The 19,085-nt window shown below is 36.4% G+C and overlaps 1 protein-coding gene across 1 annotated transcript in view; it reads right to left on the bottom strand.

Moving 5' to 3' along the window:
* Positions 1–1,536: 1,536 nt before the first annotated feature.
* LOC135225744 (pleckstrin homology domain-containing family A member 3-like) overlaps positions 1,537–19,085 on the bottom strand; it is a 223,533-nt gene continuing 205,984 nt past the window's right edge. The window contains exon 8 of the transcript XR_010317082.1: positions 1,537–4,299. The gene's annotated coding sequence lies outside the window, so the exon portion shown is untranslated. The remainder of the gene's footprint in view (positions 4,300–19,085) is intronic.

The raw sequence follows: 19,085 nt of genomic DNA, 5'->3' as shown, positions 1-19,085 counted from the left end.
ATGGATGACGTCTTTTGCTGACGTCTCGATGACGCTTCGCGCCTGGAAGACGCTCCGCTCTCCAAAGGCGTCCTACTTGGCGTCATAATATTGGACGGAGCGTCATGTCTATGCTCCTTTTCCCAATGACGCTTCGCGTCTAAAAGACGTCTTACGTCTCTCTGGCGTTACGACACTCTCGTAAGCACCTGTTCTCGCTCTCGAACTAGACGTTTCTGTAAGACGTTTAGCCGTTTCCCGTCTGTATGACGCTTCTCGTTGAACAGGTGAGAGAGGACGAGACTTCTAATTGGAAGCGTCACGTCCTTCCGACGTGGCGCTAAAAACTCCCACTAGAGATGACAGTTGCTCTTGAACTGCCATGATGATCTTTCTTGACGCTTCTCCCACGTCCAGTGCATGACGTCTTTCGTCATCACTCGGGGGAGAAGAAGGAAAGGGTACGGTCCGCGTACACTTCAGGTGACGCTGACGCCCCCTTCGCTTTCTTGCTAGATGACGGAGCGTCATCTGAAGAAACGCTCTTGGACCTAGAATCTATGTCAGGCTTCATATGACGCTTCAGCGGTCTTGACAAGTTCGATTCCTTCCACCCTCGTTTAGGTGAGGGAGAGGGAGATGACGAGAAACACTCGCGAATGACGCTTTTTCTAAAGCGCCCTTGAGCCGCCTGCCACGAAGCAGAGCTAGCTGAAGGGACGTCTGACCGTTGGGGGGGGATCCCCCACAACCTCCTTAAGGCTTTCGACTTTCTTTCCTTCCTCTGGGCTTGTGAGCTTGGAAGAGGTCTAGGCCTGGGAGCGTCGCAGGGACGATCAAACGCCCACCCCCTCACAACAAACTGGAGGAGAACTCACTTCACCAGTAATGTTCACTTTCACTAGCCTTACCTTTGAAGTCCGCCATCTTGGACTTCATATCTCTAATTGTAGCTTCAGATGGCGATTTCCGATGCCGAATCCGAAAAAGCACTCTGAGAATGAGATACATAGGGAGAATCTACATCAGTAGGATTAGAATTATCAGTGAAAGGCTCAATAGGCCTTGAACTCACACCTTTCAATCGTCTAATTCTATCCCTCTCTAACTTCTTCAAATAAGAAGTCAAAGTCTTCCACTCTTCTGCATTCAATCCATCGCATTCCTTACAAGTATTAAAAGCAGAACACTGAAACCCCCTACATTTACGGCATACAGTGTGAGGATCAACCGAAGCTTTCGGTATCCTCACCCTGCAGCCTACATTCACCCACATTCTCACACTCACATTAGAATCAGACATACTGAGAAAAATCCAAAAGAGTTATTCCAAAAACAGTCCACAGTAGCGAATGCCAAACCACGATCCAAATACGTCACCAAAAGCCGAAAAACGTTGATCAAAGGTTGAAAAATGAATCTAAGTCAGGAGGTAATAACAACAATGTTGATACCACCGGCGACAGAGAAAATATGATAGAAAACGGGGATGGTTCCTAGTCCTGCCGCCCAGGGCAGGCGCGGTAGATCACCTGACCTACCTGTAGCGAGTGGCGCGAAATTTGAATTTCTGTCGGGGACGACGGAGTCTTAGCTATGTATATATCTGACAGGTAAGTTGATTGTATGAAAATATATTTTACTCAAAATTGAAAATGCCTTTTCATTTCTTACACTTCAGAACATGCTAATAAATTGACTCAGACTGTAATGAACTTACTAAAGAAAATCATGAATCCAAAACCGAGGACAGCTAAGGGCAATTAACGAAGCCCTTGAACTACATTTATAGGCTGCCGACGCACTTGACACATTCTGACTCATTGCGCACATTGTGAGTTAGCCAAGTACATGGCGTATGTTGTAGCCTACTGAATGCCGTAACTTGCCATTGCTAGTTGCAACCTGCGTGATCAAATGCCGTATGTCGAAAGGCCATTACGAAATTGTTGCGTGGCGCCATGATATGGCAACTTTTGACAGTAGTCATGGAATGACGGCGACTATGCAAGACAGCCTGGCATAATTCCCCATCCCTGGCGCAAAGTCGTCTAACTCAGGAACTTGGTTACGATTTATGCCGATTCATGGGAAATTGGTTATAATGAGAGCGTAGTGGTGTCGTAATTAGCAAAATTTCGGCCGTTACGACATACACGGTTTGAAATCGCCAATGCGTGACCCAGGCTTAAAAGAAATTTTCTTTGCATCACTAAGTGAACTTCGTAAGTTTGTTATAACGAAGGTACACAATTCAATAAAATAAAGAAAACGTACGTACATAGGTAATGTTTGCAGAGGGTGAAGGTAAAATTCAATCAATTTAAAATCATGTACAAGTGTGAGGGCTAACTATGAGAGAGAAATACGTATGTCATGTGAGGTAAAACAGTGGAGGGGTATCATCTTTAAAAAGTGCGAATGAGATCACATCTTCCGAAAGTACATTAACTGTGTGTGCTGTAATTATGAAACATGGTACGTACAGATTCTACCAGCACTTTTCTCCGAGGTTAAGATAGTAATTTTCACAGAATGACAGCTCTGTTATGTGTGTCTGATATGTTTTACTAGTTGATCATGAAGGTCTTATATAGTGACTACACAGTGAATTACGTACTGCCTTTGTATATATTTTGAAAAATATGAATAGCATACACAGAATCTCCATAGTCCCCGCTTACAACGGGTTCGGCTTACGATGTTTCGAGGTTACAACGCTCTTCAATTATATTTATCAGAAAATATTTCCAGGGTTACGGCGCTTACAACACTGATCTGCCAGAAGAAATATGACTCCAAAAATGCAAAATAATCAATATTTGAAGGGTTTTGTGATGAAAAATGCAATAAGAATGCAGTTTACATAGTTTTTAATGCTCCCAAAGAATTAAAAGTAAGGTTTTCTTAGGATTTTTGACGATGTTCCCTGGTTTACGACGATTTTTGGCTTACAACGCGTCTCAAGAACGGAACCCCCGTTGTAACCCGGGGACTGCCTACTGAGTTTACACATAAAAGCATGAAAATATACTAATTTTAGTATAAAAGTACTTACTTCAGAAATTAAAGTTTCTGAAGGAATATCATCTTTGAAAAGCACAGTAACTTCTGAATGGGTATTGCAACTTGTAAAAGTATGTATATGAACTAACTGTAAGTGCTGTAATTACCTTTCTATCATATTTATGCATGTACAAATATAAAAATACATTTTTAATAAAAAAGTTTTTACAGAAAGGCTTTAAAACTTAAAAATTGACATAATAAATTAAACGTAAACACTTTTGCAGAGTTTTGCAGTGTTTCTGGAGGATACACAAATGGATGTGCTATTGTGAAGAACTCGTGTATGATAATAATTAGTTAGGTTCCAATAAAAAGTTCTTGCTATCGTGAATTTGCGCAACTCGAATCGTGTAAGTTCGGGGTATTACTGTTGTGTTTTTCACTTTTTTTACACGTGCTAGAAGTCTATGAAAACCGAAACGCATGAAAAAGAGAGGCGTACGAAAACCGAGGTTTGACTGTATATACTGATTTATAAATAAGTTTTTCAGCAATTTTTGGCAATCGCAGGGAGAAGAGAGATTGGCCTGTAGTTACTGCTGTCTGCAGAAATGTCACTCTTTAGAATAGGCACTGTATTACTAAGCTTTCACTCATCCACATAGATACTACATCGACATAAAAATCTATAGAATCTACTCAACTTGAGAGACAACATGCTAAAAACTTTTTAAAAAACAAAGGGAAGGAACCATCAAGGTCTTCTCCACTCCAGCTATCAAGATTATCAAATTTTCTTAACATCCCTGGAGCCAAATGCAACTTTTGTAAGAGGTATAGGATGACATGTATCAGGGAGAGGAACATCCCCAGCTGATTGCTTAGATTCAAAAGCTTTAAGGAGCAGTTCAGCGTTTTCCCTTGGGCCAGTAACCAATCTACCATCTTTAGTAGTGGTGGAATGGAAGACGAGCTTGACTCACAGATAGATGATGCCAATTTGGTCCACTACAGATAAGGCTGAGTAATTAAAGTTTCCTCTTCAAGGAATTATTGTATTTCTCTTGCTGTATGGTAAGTTCTATTCGCAACATGTGAGACTCAACAAAAATGGTGTCATTTTCATTTGAATGATTTCATCACCATGCGCTGAATTTGGTCTGATTTCATGGTAGGCTCGTCTACATATATCATCAAAACACAGCTGGTCATTTGTCCTAAATTTGATGATTTTCTAAGGACATATCTAATTAAAATAGCCAATCAGCATTTCATTTAACTTGTTCGTGGGATCAGGAGCTAATATAGGATCTGAAATAAGAAAAATAATTTTACAATTCAAAACTTGAAAATATTTTGCCCATTGTTACCATTTGTAAAAGAATAACACAAACATGACTTAAACATATGCGACATTAGACATTATTCTTGCAGTAGTAAGGTTCACTGGTAAACCCTTTTAAAATACAGAAATTTTGCTTTTGTTAGTTAATAATGTTCTCAAAGTCAGGGTGGTTGAGAAGTGAAAATACCAGGAATATTGATTTACATTTTAAATCTTTTTCTTCACTTGTTGCTACCATGAATAACTCATCTACTAATATAACATATGGGAATGAGTTTGTACCTGTGTATTTTTTTTATTATATTTTTTTTATTTACTACTGTATTTTAGCATTTTAGCCATGTATAATATACACTTCATTCAGAGGTCACATACAGGAATTTTAATTAATGTCTAGCAAAGATGATCTTCCTTTGGATTTTGGGCAGGCCTCATAATATGAACCTTGGCCCCTCGGATGCATCATATATTTCTGAAACTTTTTCAGAAAAAAATAGCATCTTTGACACCGGAAATACTGTATCTCAACATACATACACACATTAAGATTATAAAATTTGCTATACATTTATGTTACAAGAATGTCAAAAAATAATTTGCTTGCTCACTGACTCCATCTACTTGAAATAAGAAATACCATCATGATACAAACTAATGGAATGTCATTAAGGCATACACTTTTACAAGGTTAAGGAAGCTACAAATAAAGCAGAAACAGAAAAAATACTTGAAACATCATTTGGATAATTTAAAAAGAACATTGTTAAGCATTTGTTTGTCCGTCACTTTAATAGTATTAAAAGAGGAAGAGTTGCATTAGAAAAATACATATGTACACTCGACAAGAAAACTGAAGACATAGTTTTCATTAGCTTTCGTTCATCCAATTTCACATTTGTTTTCACTGAAAAGACACAATATCGCTTAATTTACTCTAGTATATGAAAATATACTGCAAATTATATCATATATATGTTAAAACTGCAAAACAAAACCGTTCAGATACTTAAAAACATGATATACTTCCAAAATAATTGCAATTTCTCAGATGGATTCGTTCATAGAGATTTGGTAGATAGAATGTGAATTTCTGATTTTAGCACTATGTATCACGACGACAATATTTACTCGTTTTGCTTCACGAATGGGGATATATTGCATCATCGTAAGTGGTGAATGCAATTATTTTAGTTTCTACAAACTTATGTTTGTATTCCAAATTGATTAAAGTTAGCTGACGTCAATGGCACTAGTACTTAATGTTGTGACGGCTAAGGTAGGTTGAGCAAATCTAGTTGCATCCGCAAGAGCGTTTTCTATGATGTGAGGATGAGCCCTAGAACTTTGAGCGGGAAAGTCACTGGATACTGGCTAACGTAACGGATTTCACACTTTGATTACTTTGACGTTGACATGGATCGAATGCTAGTTGCTGTTTACAAAGCTACTGTCTTTAAACATAAATCTTAATCAAAGTTAAAGTAGCATGTCAGCTCAAAGATTTTCTGGCTATATGCTCCCATTACAAAGCAGTTCGTAGTAGCCTACAGCCCTACACGACTGCATTTCTTTGCCGCGAGGCTGAAAGATCTCCCACAATATAAAACTTTAATTGCCTGTGCAATACATATTGAGTTATTTGTGGTAGTAAATATTTTTACTTAACACGGCTTTTTTCGTGAATTTGTGGATGCGATTTTCAAGAGAGCAAGAATGACCGCACCGTGTCTAAAATTTTCCACGTCTTTTTACAATCTTTGAATGCTACGGCAACTGTCGAATGTAATCAAGATTAGGGTATGAATTCCTTAGAGAATTAACTTGAATATTATGATCCTTCAAATTTTATCTAACATAGTACAGTACAATCTTGGCAGTCATATCATATCGTGCAAGCATAGGTCTATCGATAGAGATACTTAATTAATTATATTTTCTTCTGTCTTTCCCCTGTCACAAGTCCGTCACCAGTACTATAATTCTCTCTCTCTCTCTTTCTCTCTCTCTCTCTCCCAAAGAAAATATAATGATAAATAGGCCTATGCTTTCACATGAGCAGATTTTGCTCCTCTCTCTCTCCACTTTTAAAACACATTTGAACAAATATTATCACTCAATCTCTCAAAGTAAATATAATGAATTAAGTATCTCTATATATAGGCCTATGCTTCCGCGCGCGCTCGCTCTCTCTCCCCACTTTTGAAACATTTGAAAAAATATTATCAATTAATCTCTCTAAGTAAATATGATGAATTAAGTATCTCTATCGACAGGCCTATGCTTGCGCGCGCGCTCTCTCTCGTCATATTTCATTCTTCATTATATTGCTCCTCATGATTTCCACAAGTACTGCCCAAATTTTAAAACCCTTTCTCTCACTGTTTAAGATCCATCTTTAATTACGTATTTATTTTACGTCAGTTTAGTGTCAAACATTACTTATAAATAATGTTTCACAGTAGGTTTTAAAAAAGGATGATCGATATTCTACCCAACATTAACGAATAATATAGAGCCTGTATCTACATTCAAGTATAAATGATTATAGGACCTCAACAGAATCTTTATGGTGTAAAGTTGATGGAAATCTAGAAAGCAACAAACGCTATGATTTTGAAGCTCCGCCCCCTTTCAAGAATTGCCAGTTGTGGCATTATTGAACAATATATGTCCGAAGATTTAAAAAAACTGTATCTTAACTTTCCTTGCCGAGTGTACTACTTATATATGCACAAGTTTGTAAAGTGGTAAAACTGTCAATTTATGGGGGAAATTATCTAACTGCTATCAACTATAAAATGTTTTCAGTATCTGTATACTGTAATGTAAACAGGTGATTTACTGTCCCCTAGTATCACAAGGAAAATAAAAATATATGAGCCTTATGAAACCACAAATATGTAAAATAATCGGAATTTATTAATGTATGAAAACCGAGGTTCGACTATAACTGTTATCACAGATCATAACTGCCTGATAACTGCAGAGACTCAAGATCTATTAAAAATCTTCCTTGAGTTCAGGTCAACCAATCATCCATATGGGAAAGTAATCTTTTCTTCTTGAACAACAGAATTTGGTGTTCACTTCTGCAATAGCCATCACAAGAACAAAAGGGGACAACAAATGCATGGTACACATACAGTGAACAAATAACACAGAACACACACCAAGCCCCACTAAAATCACTATTCTCATTATCAACCCCCCAAAAATAGGCTTTGCAAGAACACAGAAACAAGGTGCATTACATTAAGAAAAATTGCCAGCACAATGCATATCCTGACACAAAAATAACCTTATGCAAGTCCCCTAGAAACACCCTAGTCAAAGTAGGCCAACAGTATCCAAGCCACCTTGACAGGCTTTTGTTTTTTCGTCAATAACAGCCAAATGTGAGATTTGCTAGTATACCCTATTTATGAAAGTAAAGGTTTGTATCCCCATAGGAACAAAACTTGCTTTTGATAGACCAGCAAGTTGTTCCTAATATCCTTGATTACTGCAGTCTGCAAGCGCTTTTCCTTTCTCTATCCTAACTTTAAGCTGACTTCATATTCAATTATCCCCAAGTTACATGATCTGTGAAACCTCACAGGGGATCACTGCTTGTACATGGACTTCTGTAGCCATCATTTCCAGGTTCCTAACAATGAATCCATCAGTAGAGGTGCTGGCAACCATCTATAAGTAAGATGTGGTCTGTTTCCATTTGGTGTCTTCCCTTATGAATAATAATTATTATTAACCTGTTGAGTGTCACCAGTGGCATATTTCTGTTGCCTGCATCTCATATCACTCTGCCACTGACAAAGTGACATTCTCTCTCTTCCAAGACAGGTGCTGCAATGATTGAACTCAGGATACATCTTACTCTTACAAATAGTAGGAACATCATTTGGCAATACTACAAGCTAAATTAGGGGTAAAGTATATCTTAATTTTACCAGACCACAGCTCTCCTAGGGCTGGCCCAAATGATTAGATATTTTGACGTGGCTAGGAACCAATTGGTCACCTATCAACGGGACCTACAGCTTATTGTGGGATCTGAACCACACTATATCAAGAAATAAATTTATATCACCAGAAATAGATTCCTCTGATCCCGCGTTGGCAGAGCTAGGAATCAAACTTCGGACCACCGGATTGGCAGTCGAGCAAAAACCACTCGTCCATTGAGGAACTAAATTAGGGGTAAATGGCAACTTTTTTTGTAACAGAAAGAGAGTCAGAGGACTTCTACCTCTCGTCTCCCCATATGGCTGCACTTCACGTGTTCATTGATAAACATTGGATTTCTTTCTGCTTGGGTCCCATTTCTCCCCCATGATGAAAATATCAATTATTGTACCATAACCATAAAAAAACGCACACAAACAAATCCAGCAAATTCAGCTGGATCGTGAAGATTGGCTCCCATATTTTTTGCTTTGTCAGATTCATTGTCCCTTATTTCAATACAAGTTTAGTTGACTATGATTATCACACAAGAGAATATTTGATCATTTTATCACTGCGGATGTTTCTCTAATTACTACCATAAAAATATTTAAAATCTGAATTACATATATATAGCTACTGTTCACATTCTCGTCCTAGCCATAGTGCCGTTGAATCTCGTTCCTAGGCGGTCACTGTGCCCTCTCTTTCTCAAACAGTATATATATATATATATATATATATATATATATATATATATATATATATATATATATATATATATATATATATATATATATATATATATATATATATGTGTGTGTGTATGTATGTATGTATATCTGCAACTGATCTATCCCTTGCAAATGGAGTCTTGATAGAAAGAGTAAAACCAGCACTTGTACATAAAACATCCTTTATTTTGTTATGACTACCGGTTTCGGAGTAACTCTCCATCATCAGGTCTATACATAAACACAATGAAAAAAAAAATTAAAAATCACTAAATTACAATCGATCATTAGAATGAAGTAATGTTACACAAAGGTTACATTGTATATATAATAATAAAAAAGAGTAATGTACAAGCATAAAAAAGGAAAGGAGGCAGTATTAAAAAAAAAGTAAATACCTACATCATGAAGGCATACAAACATACACACTAAAAATCTTTAAAAACACAGCATCTCCGTGGACCTCTCGTTGTTAGTGAGGGAAGGTTTCAAATTAAAAGTGTTGAGACTTTCTACTATTGCCAGCTCCATGGGGGCCACTCGACAAGAGAGAATGGAAAATAAATCTAACCTTAGAGGGTGATCACTATTTTCTGCGTGATCCCGTATGGCACTGAATGGTGGTTTTGTTAAAAGCTTGTTTGTCCTAACTGATCTTCCTAAGTGTTCAAACCATCGTACACGTGCTTGGCGCTTTGTTTTTCCCACGTAAATTGGGCTACGATGTATTTGTACTTAAACAAACCACCAATAGTACACTTAGGCTTGAACACTACCCTAACATTAACTTGAGGATAAAATTCTCTTAAAAGTTTTAGTAGTCTATTTTTAACAGAAAAACTCTTATTACCATAGAAAAACATAGTAAAATACAGTACTGCTTTATTGGCTTTTAAAATAAAAACTTTCGGGAACAATAACATTTCTAGCTGTTTACCAACATATGTATCTATGAAAGCAATATTAAAACCGTTTTTTTTTTTTAAGAATTTCTTTTATAAACTGAAATTCTGAATGAAGACTAAAATAATTTGAACAAATGTTAAAGGCACGGGTCACAAGTGTACAGACTAAATTGCGTTTATAAACTATAGGGAAGAATGAAGAAAATTTAGTTGCGAGTCCTGTAAATGTTGGTTTCCTGTAAACTGATGTTGAAAAAGTGTTATCGCTGTGTTTACTTACGACCACGTCAAGGAAAGCTAAAGTATTATTGTTCTCTATTTCTGAAGTAAATGAAATATTTTGGTGTTTTGAGTTAAAATAATCAAGAAACAGGGGTACATGTTCTTCAGATCTAAAAATTAAAAATGTATCATCTACATAACGTCGGTAGATCAGTGGTTTAAAAGAACTGGGACAATTATCTACCCAAACAACTTCGTGATGGGATAAAAAGTAGGACCGAAGTAGGACCGAGAGGATTTCCCATTGCTACACCATCTTTTTGTTTACTATATACATTTGTGTTAAACATAAAATAACATTCAGACGTAGCTAATGTGAGCAGTTTGTGTAACTGTTGATTATTAAAATTATGGATACTGTTGGAGTCATTAAACAAGTTTTTGATGCATATATCAATGATTTCTGCTAAAGGAATATTAGTAAATAAAGATTTAACATCGAAACTTACAAGAACACAATTAACTAGTTCTAGATTACATATTTCTTTGGCAAAAGTAAACTAATCTTTAACTGTATACTGATTGCATGTTACAGGAGCTAAAACAGGAACAAGAAACTTTGACAAATGGTAGTTGAAAGTACCTATAGCTGACATGATTGGTCTGAGTGGGACACCTTCCTTGTGCACCTTGGGGTTTAGATCCAGATGTAAATAGATCGTTATAGGTATGTTCATCTAGAACACCCTCAGACTTCAACTCTCTTAAGTGTTTTTGTATAGACCTGATGATGGAGACAGTTAGTCTGAAACCGGTAGTCATAACAAGATAAAGGATGTTTTATGTACAAGTGCTGGTTTTACTCTCTCTCTCTCTCTCTCTCTCTCTCTCTCTCTCTCTCTCTCTCTCTCTCTCTCTCTCTCTCTATATATATATATATATATATATATATATATATATATATATATATATATATTGCACAGATAGCCACCAGACTCCTTTGAATGCAGCATCCAGTTTTCCTCGCCTCCCAGCAACACAGGAGGCCCCCATCACCTATAGCCCGTTCTGAGGGGACTGTTTGTCTCCCAACTTCTTCTCCCTCCCCAGTGCCTCCAGTGGAAGATGGATCTCCAGTGACGATCACCAGCCCTCGTGATTTTCCCCCACCCAGCCCCCATCGTGGATGTGGATGAGAGTGATCATGAGGGGTCTGGCAGCTGGCAGATACAAACAAGCAAAAGAAGAGAACCTTTCACTTGGCCGCTGGACCGGAACCCAACATTCGTTTTTCACCTCACCCGAAACCTGAGAAGAGATGTCACGTAGTAATTCACAACCTGCGCTCATCGGTGACGCTAGACACCATAGTGGAGAGAGTCAAGTTTCTCACGGGCTCTGACCCACTCATCTCTGGCGTACATGATTACCTGCTGATTTTAACACCTCGATGTTCTTAAAGGCAAGAATTTTGGTCCTAATATATTAGTTTCAAGATATAACTTAATCTGGGAACCACCTCCCCCCCCGCCCCCCTCCCCCCCCCCGCCCCGCCCGCCCGCCGCCCCGCCCCGCCCCGCCAGGGGAACTTACTGACACCCCAACCAGGGTCACTTCCACCGCAAGTGCCAGCCAACCGCCCCCGGCGATAGACTGCCCACTCCCCCTGGCTAACCCCTCATCCACCCAAATGATCAGCGCATTCATCTCCCATCTTCATGAGTAGCCATTGATACATTAAACATAATCTCTTGGAATATTTTTGGCCTCAAGAGGAACATTCCTCTCCTAAACATGTTCTGCAAAAACTTCAAAGGCATCACTGGATTGCAAGAGATGCTTCTATGGCCACATGTCCTTGTCACCCGTGATTCAATACATGAAGGCTTCAGAACCTTCCCGACTTCATAGATGCAAGTTACAGATAAAATCGTAGCCGGTCGCCCAAAAGGGGGCCTCTCTTTCCCGTGGCACAAATCGTTAGACAACATGGTAAATGCGAAGACCTACAGGATTGACAGATTGCTGGGGCTTCAGGTGACAATAGGGCACTTTAAAATCCTAATAATTAATGTTTATATGCCCTGGAAAAATAACAGTTTTGATTAATACAGCATGATCCTAGGTGAGTTACACAGTATTATTCACGATTCTCCTGCTGATCATATTTGTATAATCGGGGACCTTAATTCTCATCCCACAAAACAATTTATAATGAACTCACTCGCTTCTGTCAAATCATGCTCTCCATATTAGCGATGTAATGCTCCTCCTTCCCTCCTCCTATTCGTATGTACAAAATACAGCGGACACAATTACAACTTCCTGGCTGGACCATTGCATCACATCTCCACAACTTCATGATTCTATCATGACCTGCAATATTCGCTATGATCTTGCAATGGGCTACGATCACATCCCATTACAGGTGTCATTCAGTACCCCATCCTTCCCTACTTGAACCCCCTAACTGACTGCCACCAGCTGTAAACTGGGATTTTAAAAACTAACAGATAACCAGATACTTTAGGGCGACCACGGAAACCAAGATGCGGTTAATAGTTCAACCGGCAGATGCCTTACTTTGTACTAACACAAATGGTAGAAATGACCACCACTATGCTAGCTTCGGGCAGGGCTGCCTTTAGATTAAGTCAAGATAATTCTCCTAATATACCGGGATGGAATGACTTGGTTAAAGATCTGCATTCATAATTCATGAGAAATGTTTTTACAGTGGAGGCAAAATGGCAGCCCGAGGGAAGGACACTGCATTGCTAATGAGACAGGCGAAAGCACAGTTCAAACTTGCTCTTAAGCACTGCAGATTACATGAAAAACGACTAAGAGCCGATGCAATGTCTAGAAACTTAGAATCCGGTGATTATTCCTGTCTTTGGAAAGGTATCCAGTCCTTAAATCTCAAAACTAAAAAGCTGTCACAGACAGTAAGATAAGCAGTCAGTGACGAGGCTATTGCAAGGATGTGGGGCGAACACTTCAGCACTATCTTGAATTGCATAAACGATCAAGACTCCCTAAGGGATGTAGATAACCTCCTTACTGAAAACATTCAATTTCATTTTGCAGATCGTATTATGCCAGGTAATATCAGCGATGCCATAAACAGCCTGCCTAGCAATAAATCGTCCGGCTGCGACGGTCTTCCCTCGGAAGCGTTCAAATTCTGCCATCCGATAATCTACATTTTGATAGCTGCTCTATTCAATGCATGCAAAATTCACCAATTTCTTCCAGACCCCCTACTCTTGGTTCACTTGATACCAGTAATCAGAAACAAGCTAAAGGATGCAGCTGACCTTGGCAATTACTGGCCGATTGCAATCAACGATCGCGTAGATACTTGAGTCAGTTCTTCTAGTGAGACTTTTTCCCTTTCTACACACAACTGACAACCAGTTCAGATTTTAAGCAAACCACTCAACCGACACCTGCATCTACATACTCAAAGAATTTCTGAACTATTACCTATAATCAGCCTCTCCTGTTTTCCTATGTTTTGTGGACATGAGAAAAGCATTTGACAGAGTAAACCACCTGAAGCTCTTCCTGAAGCTGCATAAAAGAGGCACGCCCCTATATCTAGTTGGCATTTTATATTGCTGGTTCTCAGCACAGCAATTCATTGTCAAATGGGGTATCGTATTGTCGCACACCTTCGGCTCCCTAAACGGGCGTCGGCAAGGTGGCATTCTCTCCCCATACCTGTTTAATATGTACACAGATGCCTTGAATGTCAAACTGAACTCACATCCTAATCGGATGCACTGGCAATGAAACAACTATAAACAACCTCTGTTACGCCGACGATATGGTTCTGATTTCCCCATCAGTGCAAGGTCTCTAACGACTCATCGACACTTGCCGCCAATATGCATAGGAATTTGATATCCTATACAACGAAACTAAGACCCAGTGCATGTCAATGCTCCCGAGATCACTTAAGCAAATTGCAGAACCACAAATTTTCCTCGGAAATCATCGGCTGGAATTCGTGCATGAATTTCCGTATTTGGGTCACATTATCACAGACGACCTAAAAGATACGGCAGACATAGAACAGAGGCATTGTAAACTATGTGCACATGGCAACATGATTGCAAGGAGATTTGCCCTCTGTCACCGAGATTTGAAACTGCTGCTCTTCCGCTCGTATTGCTACAGCACATATGGGTGTTCCCTGTGGACGAACTACACCAGGGAGACTGTGAAACATCACTGTTGTTCATAATGACATTTTGAGACGCCTCACAAACACTCCTCGCTACCACTCCATCACACAGATGTTCACAGAAAACCACCTGGACAATTTAAAAATCATTGTAAGGCGAACAATGTCCAGTCTGATAACCCGACTGCGAAACAGCAGCAATTCGCTCGTACAAAGCATCCTGAGTAGTGAGGCAAGATCTAAATTGTGGGGAAGATGGGAAAATGAGATGTTTGTTTCCTAAAAAATGACTTAATCTCTGTTTTTACAAAATGTCATCTCCAGAATCTGTCACTAATATTGTATTGCTATGATAATTGTCATTCCAGGTATTTTCCTTATTTTCATTATTACTGTGATTATAATCAATATAGCTTTACATTCTATTTTTAACTATTCTCAGCCTTAGTACGGGTATGACCATTATTTTGACTACCTTCTTTTATACTACCTTTGGTTTTATTGTTTATCATGTTATCTTATGTATCTATTAGACTGTATGTTATTGTCTATTCTTTGTATATTCCATGTATATGGCCTTGAGCTGAAAATTAAAATATTTATTATTTAAGTATATCATATATAATATCTATATATATATATATATATATATATTATAGATATATATATATATACTATATATATAATTTATATAATATATATATATATATATATATACACATATATATATATAATATTATTATATATAATTATAATATTATAATGATATATATATACATATACATCATAACATACATCATCCATACATACTACATATATTATATATATATATTATTATATATATATTATATATATATATATATATGTGTGTATATTTATAAAATAAAATATATATATATATATATATAAATATATATATATATACACTATATATATATATACCTATATATATATATATATATATTCTAAATATATATATAGATATATATATATATATATATATATATATATATATATATATATATATATATATATATATATATATATATATATATATATATATATATATATATATATATATATATATATATATATAAAGATATATATATATATATATATATATATTATTATATTATATATATATATATATATATATATATATATATATATATATATATATTATATATATATATAGATATATATATATATATCTGGTGGTACCTGGAGATATGAAATTAATGCGTTCCGAGGCGGCCTTCGTATCAGGAGTTTTTCGTATCTTGAACCGCATTTTACATGTAAAATGCCTAATCCGTTCCAAGCCCTACAAAAACACCCCAGTAAATTATATTTCCAGGCCTAAAACACAAGTTCCAGGGTTACGACACCGATCCGATGGAAGAAATATGACTCCAAAAAGGCAAAATACTGTACATACTTGAGTAATATTCAACTGCATGTAATGTTCAACCCCATTTTTACTGCATATATTAGGACTTTAGCATATGTCCCTTAGCAATAAGCCTAGCCTATGTTAGCAGTTGCTACTGTAGCCTAGTCTATGATTTTACTGACATCTAAACCTATGAAGCTAAAAGCTTAGAAATGCCAATAAAATGTATAAATAATCAGTATGTACTCATTTCAAATAATTATTAATTAATCATTAACTATAATACACAAACAGACAAAAAAAAACTTCCAATCGTTTGTTTACATTCACCTCTTACGAGTACTGAACGAACGCCAAGCAATCACTTTTCCTAGGACACAGTAAGCCATAAATTTTCATTAGTATCTCTCTTCAACTAATGAAACTACCAAACAGTATAATAACCATTCATTTCTATTCTTTATTCTATCTTTACCTAATGGAGATACCGAGTTACTGACAGCTATAATGAAACATATACTTAACGTAATATTAAAACAGAAGAAGAATTCTAAAAAATACGTATTTGTTGGCTTCGATGATAGCAGTCTGATTTATTTTATATTTTATGATATCTAATTCACAATTTTTTTTATTAAATGTATTGCATGTACTCATTTCAAATAATTATTAAGTAACCATTAACTATAATAAACAAACAAACAAAAAAAGCTTCCTAACTTCTGTTTACATCCAGCACTTACGAATATCAAACGATCGCCAAGCAATCACTTTTCCTAGTATACACAGTAAGCCATGAATTTTCATTATCTCTCTTCAACTACTGAAACTACCAAACAGTATAATAACCATTCATTTCTATTTTTTATTCTATCTTTGCCTAATGTTTTTTTTTTTTTTTTTTTTTTTATTAAATGTATTGCATGAATAAGTTATTCAATTTACAGCATCCTTTTACCAATAGAATACTTAAAGCACAAGGGGTAGATGCTGACCAATAGGAGAGCAGGATCTTATGGGGTGACTAGCATCAGGAACCAATGGGAGAGCGGGAGGATGGTGGCGAGTTTACTCAGTTGGCGGCGCGTGAGTTTTAAAATTGTTCTCGGTGGTCCGGGCGAATCTCGGGACTTTACACCAACAATCTTTCGTAACTTGAGCAATTTTCGTATGTAGAGCCGTAAAATTTTTCGTATTTGCTTTCGTATCTCGAGTTTTTCATAAGTTGAGCCTTTCGTATGTCGAGGTACCACTGTATAATATATATATATATATATATATATATATATGAAGGATGGAAGAAAACTATTCAGTTGTAAAAGAAACTGATCAAAACTTTTGGCATCGTCCTTATAAACAAAGACATTGTCAAATCATCTGGAAGTTTGTCCACAAAAAGTATTTCAAAAAATTCCATACAGATTAGCTAAAACAAGCAACAATGAGGATCCCATAGCATCTCCTGCTTTTTGTTGATAGAAATCTCCTTCAAACTCAAATATGGGTAAGATATGTTGACGATATCTTTAGTTTATAAGGACGATGCCGAAAGTTTTGATGTTTCTTTTACAACTGAATAGTTTTCTTCCATCCATCACGTTTACAGTGGAAAGGGAAGTCAATAAGAATCTGCCCTTTTTAGACTTGGTTGTTCACCGGGATGATGTAAATAAGTCTTTTAAATTCTCTGTTTTCAGGAAAAGTACTCACACAAATATGTACATACATTTTTATTCCTATCCTGACGAGAAAATGAAACGCAACGTTCTTACCAATTTGTTTTTTTAGAGCTTTTCGAGTTTATGTATATACATAAATATATATATATATATATATATATATATATATATATATATATATAATATAGTATATATATATATATATATATATAGTTATATTATATAAAATATATAAATAATATATAATGATTCGTCCTAGTTATGTCGCTTGAAGCTGATTTAGCTAAAGGGGTATACCCTACATTTTTACCTAACATTGACAATTATTTAAACTGTAGATTGTAAATATGATTTGTGTACTGTGCCAATTTCTGTGTCAGAACCATTTTTTAATTTGCTTATGCTCAACATTCGTATTTGTAAGAAGAATATCATATCTCTGTAATTTACGCACATATTTCTTGTTTGTCTTAGTTGAAACCTGGCTTACTAAAGATAAAGATGTTGTTTATACAATTCCTGGGTTTTATTGTTATGACTCGTACTGTGATCACCTTGGTGGTGGTACTAAATTTTTGTCAGGGATAGTATCCAAACCAGAATAATTAATGAGTATTCCTTCTTAAACCACTTGTTTGAAGTGTTGACTATCGAGTTTATTTTTAATTGTAAAAAAACTTATATGTTCTGCCACTTATCATCCACCCACATCTTCTCATGTTAAAAATCATGATTTTGTTCTTTCTTTTGAGTCCTTCTTAAGGAATGTTCTCAGCCTTCATATGACGGCTATTATTTGTGGTGATTTTAATATGAACCCTTTGAATATGAATAAGTATGGTTATGTTAACTACTTTGTAAGTAGCATGTTTGAACTAGGGCTCTGCCCTTTTGTAACTATTCCAACTAAAATTAATCTGCAAAACTAAATCACTAGGTTTAGTCTGTTGGATCAGATTTGGATCTCACAGGGCGAGGGCATGACATTCTTTTGTTATTACCATTGATATAACTGACCATTTCCCTGTTGAGATATCTGTTGACTCACTTCCAATCATATATATGCCCATTTGCGTAAATCATGACAAAAGACCTATAAGTGAGAGAGGGAAGGTCACCTCTGCGATGTTGCTATCTCATCTTGTTTTCATTTTTGCTAATGCTAATATGAACGAAACATTTGATCTTTATTTCTCATAAATATTTGAGCTTTATATAAGAGCATTTCCTCAAGATAAAAAACACAATAAAGATAAAAGAATCTGCTCCTTGGATGACCCCAAGCTCAAGCAGTGTATCGCGAGGAAAGCAAAACTGTACAAGTTATACCCAGCAGGAAAAATCGTTAAGCTATAGTATATGTGTAAGTGTTTACATAATAAAAATATAGAATGTTATTCCATATATATAAAAGACTAAAACTAAAGAGGTCAACCAGATTGCTTGCAGGAATGTGATCAGACTAGAGACGCTAAAGATGACGTATACAATAAAAGTAGGCTAAGATAACATGCCGTCACTTGTAGTCATTCAATTGTTTATAAATTTTAGTCCAAGCTTCCTGCTTGAGACAAACACCGTGACCTATAGCTCAAGCGGCCTACGTGATTAGTAACTGTCATCTGATTGTGTGTTCTTATGTAACTATGTCATCTGATTGTATGTTCATATGTTCGAGCTACTGT

The sequence above is a fragment of the Macrobrachium nipponense genome, chromosome 13, assembly GCF_015104395.2.
Source record: "Macrobrachium nipponense isolate FS-2020 chromosome 13, ASM1510439v2, whole genome shotgun sequence".
Classification (NCBI taxonomy): domain Eukaryota; kingdom Metazoa; phylum Arthropoda; class Malacostraca; order Decapoda; family Palaemonidae; genus Macrobrachium; species Macrobrachium nipponense.
Note: the sequence above shows the minus strand (reverse complement) of the source record. Positions and strands in the feature narration are given on the sequence as shown.